Genomic DNA, 7,105 nt, shown 5'->3' with positions numbered 1-7,105 from the left:
GGGAGACCTTGTTTAGGCAATCTATTGATTTGGGTATAAGTAGGGAAGTTTCCTACTTCTGTAGGATTCTTAAACGAATTTTGAGGGCCAAAGAATGCATCAAATTACACATACCCACACCTTCTTTCTTATAACAGGTTTAGGGGCAATTTCTTCCCTTCTCGAAGGCTTCTTCCTCCTTTACTAAATCAAGTGTGGTTTCATCAGTTTTCTCCATAAAATCCCTTATGTTCTCTTAATTTTTTCAAGGGTCGGGTTTTTATAGTGTTATCTACGGTTTTTATATATCCAAAGTTATTATGGGGCATCAATCTCTGATATACAGTTTTGTCGGGAGCAGCATCGTGGTGCTTGTGGAGTACACAGGATTCAAAGGCAATTTTACAAGTATTGTCGCTCAGTGCCTACAAAATCTTGTTGCCAGCAACAAGGAGTTCACATACAACTACGATAATCATACCCTCAATTGCCTTGTTCAAGATGAATCCGTTGGAAGGCAAGTACCAATGGCATTTCTAGAGCGTGGTAAGGAGGATTTCAAGAGGAAATATGGTGGTGGAAGAGCTCACACAGCTATTGGTCACAGCTTGAACAGGGATTTTGGGTCAAAATTGAAAGAGCACATGCAATATTGCGTTGACCACCCTCAAGAGATCAACAAAGTTGCAAAAGTCAAGGCCCAGGTTTCTGAAGTGAAATTTGTCAGAAGTGAAATGTGTCATGATGGACAACATTGAAAAGGTTCTCGACCGTGGTGAGAAGATTGAACTTCTAGTTGACAAAAAAAAAAAACCTTCGTTTTCAGGCTGAAGACTTCCAAAAGAAGGGAACCGATTTGCGCATGAAGATGTGGTTTCAGAACATGAATGTGAAATTGATTTTCCCTGGAATTGTGGTGGCCTTTATTCTCATAATCGTGCTTTCAATATGCCATGGATTCAATTGTTCAAAAAAATGATTCAGAGTAGATACAGGTCCATTTGAATTGGAACAAGCTTTGATTAGTTATGGATGACATTCTTTTTCTCCTTTGTATTTCTCTCTGTATTATCAGTTTCGGGTGAGATAGTTATATGATGTTTTCCAGAGGGTATTTTTCTTTGACAATCACTGGTTGATAGTACATATTGACTAGTATGACAACGAAATGTTCTGAATATTCAGTGGGAAAGAGACTCTGATTGCATACAACAACTTTAGTGTATCATATGAAGGCCATGCATTTGTTATTGTTCTTATCTTTATTGAATTATTGTTTTACATATTTTATATATATATTTATTGGTATGGTTGTTGCAGTAAATTCTGCCAAGTAATTATAAGAGGTCAAACATTATTAATGATACTAAGTGAGGTATGATTGTTTGGACCTTCAGAAATTTTGAAGCAATTCCTCACTGTTAGAATACCAAATATTGATGGATTACCTGCAAGCCCTTATAAGTGTACAAGATTTCAAATATACATTAAATACTTTTAAACATATACATTAGGTTGAATGAGACAACTGTAATATTAGGGATACTAATGAGAGAAACTAACTCATACGAGCAAGCTAATTGTGCTCATTACAATGCCACATAAACAAGCTACGAGAGTGCATGCAACCTATCGGTTCAAAATTCCCAGTGTGGTTGTTGGTATTTACCTAGTTTAATGAGGTCGATGTTTGAGAAATTGGACTTACATTTTATTCATGCAATTTAAAATGCCTTACATGATTTGTTGGTGAGTTCCCAAATGTTGTAGAGGCATATTTGGCTATTAAGATGTAAATAAGGCCTAGATAAATCCTGCAACCCGGTAAGACATGACATGCTTGTCATAAGAGCCTCATATTCATGCCGTTCAACCATGAACTCACATCCATGATGATATAAATATAAATTTAGATGAAATTCTAGGCTTGACCAAGAAGATTAATTGCTAGGTTTGTATTATAGGAGGAGAATAATTTAAGTGTGCTTGTCTAAACAATATCATGTTCATATAAGAGGTTAACCCCTCTCATTTTTCACCCTAGGTCACATGACGAATCATGCAACTAGGAGGGAGAAATTTCGAAGCTAGCACCAAGCTCCAGGGAAAATTTATATGCATTGGGGCTATGATCTGAAGTGTTTACTTGTGGAACCTTGGTTATGAGGGCTTAACTTTTCATAAACCTTTGTGTCAAAAAGGGAGGTTATAGGGAACACATGACCAGTACTAGAACATATTGGGTGCAAGCAAATCAATGGTGGATGCCTTTTGACATCAGTCAGAGGGGGTTTGTAATTGAATCAAGACCGTTGAATTGTCAATTCCTCGCCATCATTTGCTTGACATATGGATTACATGGATCCAGACTATGTAGATCATCACAATATAGGAGTTGTATTTATTTCCAGTTTTTGGACTTTTCGGTGTCGGAATCCAGCGGAAGAATTTGAGATGAAACCTTGATTTGTGTTATTTAAATTGGCTTTTTTTATTGTATATATGGATTCGACACACAGAAAAATCCCTAGGGCACTTTGATGGCGTAGGGGTTACCCATCAAGCTTGTGATTTCAATAAATTCTTGCCGGATTTTAGAGAATTTAGGGTGGAAAAACTTACAAAAAGTCTCACTAAAGATCACATAATATATTCCCACTGAGTTATACCTTTAATACATATATGAAAAAGGGTCCCATGAGCCAAAAGGGATCCAATTTCTTCACTTGAATTTTTTTTATGATCAGACATTATTTAAATGTTTTGTATAGTTTTATTTATTTATTTATTTTTGGATGTTTTAAATTTTTTTAGCTTGGCTGACATGAGAAAAATTTAACCTTTGATGATTGACGAACATTGTTACACATCATACTAGGCTATAAAATGAGTCCCATGGTTACTCGTCATATTTATTGGTCGATCTGGAGACTGCAAATGCAAACACTAGGTTTTCATTGTTCAGAAATAGTGTGTTTGTAGTATTTTTCTCTATAATTCTTCTGATGGCCAGTTTCATTTATTTGACTACTTAATCCTATTACTTGTTTTTTGTGATAGTAGAATTGTTAATTGCCTTTGTAATTCCTCTATGCTTTTGGTAGAATAATGTGCAACTTTTGTTCCAAGTTGACACACACTTTCTAGAGTATGTAGTCAACCTTTTTTACTAGTCATTGGCACATGTTCTCTTTGTTAGGAATGCACAACCTCAATTGACATGGTTATGAGAAGATGGGTATTGAATTCCAAAAGTTTAATTGTGAAGATCTCAATGGGATGAAATTAATTAGGTTTGTTTACAAGTGAAGGAAGGGAACTACCTAGTGGGAAATTCGAGTGGTTGAATTCTTTAAGATTCATGTGGGAGGTCTGAGGGTCGATCTCTTGGGATTGCTTCCTCTATTATGTGCTCCAGTTAATGTTTATAGTTAATCAATAACCACAATTAGTGCTGACAGGTTTGTTCTTGGCATCATTCATGAATGTGGAGAGGTGCCCATGGGTTTGCTACGAGATTTTTCTTAGAAAAGAAATGTTGAAAGAAGTTTTGGCAACTGAAAACTCTAGGTTTAGGATTGGTAGTTTCATCAATAACCATGATTAGTGCTGACGGGTTTGCGGTTGGCATCATTCGTGAAATGTTGGGAGGTGCCCACAGGTTTTCTATGAGATTGTTCTTAGAAAAAAGATGTTGAGGGAAGTTTTGGCAACTAAAAATTATGGGTTTCTTATTTGTAGTTTTGGTATAAGTACACATCACTTTTGAACTAGAAGTTTTGGAAGTCAATAACATGTAAGTCTTCTCAATATAGAAAATGTGAGAAACTAGATGTTTTTTCAAAATATATAGTAAGAAAATATATAAATATAGTCTACCTTAATTAGATAAGTGATACTATTAAATTTTGAGTTTTAGATTAGTTAATATTGTTTCAGTTTCTTCAAATTTTATGTTGCAGGAAACGAACTTGCCCCTCCATCATGCTAGTTGTGTTTCCATATTGAAATACTAAAATGTGGCTGAAACAAAATTAACATGTGGGAAATGCCTTTTGTATGTATTGAAACCATTTCAAGCCAGCTACAACATATTTACAGTGAATTTCAAGAAAAAATGTCAAATTTGACCATAATTTGATTATTGGACCAACATTTTTTATTTTATTTTAATGCGTAATTAGAGGTTAGTTATGAATTAATGAGACTTGTAGAAGCCTCTAAGACTCGTATTTTTTCTTTAAAAGAGAGTTTCACCCTTAGTTTGCACAAAAAAAGGTTGCAATTAACTTTTCAACATTACCATTAATTATTTTAGGATGTGCGAGGGTGGTTCCAACCTCATCGGACTTCATATGGAGAAAGTATAATTTCATATTCCTTTCAAAGTTCAATAGAGTTAATAGTTTTCAAGATTGGTAGGATTGCAAGATGTTTATTAGATTTTATCATGTATGAGGGTATGATATTCACAATAAATCAAGAGTTCCATGCCCTTTATGTACCTCGATGTTGGTGATATTGATTGTTGGACTCCTCTATCATGGCCTTAGCAAAAATGTGCCCTTCTCAAAACCAAAATCATTGATTAGGCATGCAAAGATTTTTCTACCATATTTTAAAGCTTGAATTATGTAGTTTCATCAAAATTAGGTGGTGTTGATTGAGGTCCCTCAAGGATTGAGGTAGAGGCCAAGGGTGGTACTAATGATGAGGATCCTAATATAATTAATGGTGGAACATTTATTTTCATTTACATTATTTAAATGTTCTCGCTTATTTATTCACAAAGATTTCTTTCCAAGTTCCAATATAGTGCACCATTTTTTCGGGCATTGGGGATACAACTTGAAGGAAAGAGAGAAGTTGTTGGTACCTGGATAACACACAATATATAGTCACTACAAAATGCCACATGATTATTCTATTATAGAGCCTAAAAATTTCACATCATGAGACTTGAACCTAGGTGGGGAGGATCAAAACGATTTTTCCCAACCACCCAAGATAAATTCAAATGACTATACTATGTTATATATATATATATATATATATATATATATATATATATATATATATATATATATATATATATATATAGATATATATATATAGATATAGATATAGATATATCGTGTTTCCTTGTTTCCAATTTTTGCACGGTCACGCTTCCGTGCATTTTTGTTTTGGAAGTGCATACCCATTTCTCTATATCATACATCTTAGTTTAAATTCCAAAATGTAGATATGTATTTTTATTTTAACAAAAAAGTAAACTACCTTTGATGGATAGTTCAATTTTTGAATAAAAAAACATTTTCTCAATAACAATAGTATTGGAAGCTTTGGTGTACCTACTGATATGTCAAGCATTTACAGCACATAAAAGGTGATTGTGAAGATAAACATGATAGTTACATAGAATGGTTCACTTTATAAAATCCCCTAGAAATTAGGAGAGGAGAAGGGTTTGAGGATTCTATGAATCATGAAGACATTGTTAAAAACATAATTTTAAATGATTTCAGACAACAACTGTATAACTATTTCTTTTTCCTTTGCCTCACTGTTCTTAGGCCCTTATGAAGAATAAGAGGCCCCTCATTGAGTAAGAGTGGATAGCCATCAGATCTGAGGATCTATTTGACTGAACCTATCAATGACTTTCTGGTTTTCATCCCTTTATTTGATGAAATCATTAAAAGTTTTGATAGATATACATGATATCTTCAGTTCAGAAAAGGTATTCCTCTCCAAGTTTTCTATTTGGAATTGTTGAAATGATGATGTAGCAACTTTTTGTGCAAAGAAATGATCATTTCTTGACATTTGCAATGGATTATTATATATCTTTTAATCATCGTGTAGGTTTCTACAGAGATGATATGCATTTGTGTGCATTTTTTTGGAAATGCTTAGGAAAAAATTGTGGAGAAACCCATTAAACCAACCATAACCAGGAAATAGCTAGGAATTAAACCAGACATTTGTAGAATATTTTACATGTGTGTGGTGATGAAGAAATATCAAATAAAGATTATTGTCAGGTATTATCAACAAAGCATATCTCCAAATTCCTACTCTAGTTTGGGATATCTTTTTGTTAATGCAAAAACATTTTATATATTTCAAAACCAATAAACAATGCACAAAGCAGTTGTGGGGATTGAAAAAAAGATGAAACACCAACTATTTGCATGGTCTGCACATATTTCCATTGCTTACTAAATTGTTTTCAAAATATTGGTATATTCATTTATTTCATTTTTCACTAAAAAGAAATGTTTTCTTGACATTATTTCTAGAATCAACTAGAGAAAATTATTCTCGTTAAGCATGAGGATACCACATTGAGTAAGATGGGTGCACTTTTTGTTTCTGGTATTTTAGGTGTAGGTGGTAGGAATGTAAGTATTAAAGTACTTTCTAGGTCTAACAATGATAGAATGACTATTGTTATTGGAATGGCAGTCTTCACACAGTTTTGGTATTTGTATATGCTTATTTACTTTTTGAGCCTGCCTTTTGCACAAACTTCTTTTATTGGGCTAAACTATGACTTGAAGACCCCAAATTTCGAATTTATATTTGATGCAAAACCTTCATTGTTTTAGTGTACTTAGCCAATGGCACCTCCAACAACCACCTCGACTATAAAGTTTCCAACATATTTTTTGTCAACATCAGCAAGGGATAAGTAGTTACTAAAATGTGGAAAGGAATTTTTTCATATACAATGTTCACATTAATGTTCTATAGGAATTTTCAAAATTTTCAGTTTTTAAATTGTTCTTTCTTAATTTATTTACTAATTATTTCTTAGTTTCTTTAGTTATCCGGGGCACACATAATTAAAGAAAAAAACTATATTTATTCTACTTAAGCACACTTTGTGTACTTGAATCTGACTATAAATCTATGAAATGTTTATAACAAGTTTCTATACAGTAAACATATAGGAAATGAATTATCCTTATCATGTTTAGGTATGCTATTGCATGCTCAATTGCCTTTGAATATGAAAGAAACCTTTTGTTGCAAACTATCATAAACTTGTCTTCATTGTTGAAAGAGAGATAGAAGACTGCTATACATTTTCATGTCAAATAACAGTAGGTGGGTACAT

At 33.3% G+C, this 7,105-nt stretch overlaps 1 pseudogene; it reads left to right on the top strand.

The window, feature by feature from the left end:
* The first annotated feature begins 275 nt into the window (after positions 1 to 275).
* Positions 276 to 958, top strand: LOC149139101 (vesicle-associated membrane protein 722 pseudogene; annotated as a pseudogene).
* Positions 959 to 7,105: the final 6,147 nt, after the last annotated feature.

The sequence above is a fragment of the Pinus tabuliformis genome, chromosome X (genome assembly GCF_031772625.1).
Source record: "Pinus tabuliformis cultivar Carrire ecotype Pingquan chromosome X, CPIR1, whole genome shotgun sequence".
NCBI classification, from domain to species: domain Eukaryota; kingdom Viridiplantae; phylum Streptophyta; class Pinopsida; order Pinales; family Pinaceae; genus Pinus; species Pinus tabuliformis.
This window is presented reverse-complemented; position numbering and strand designations above follow the sequence as displayed.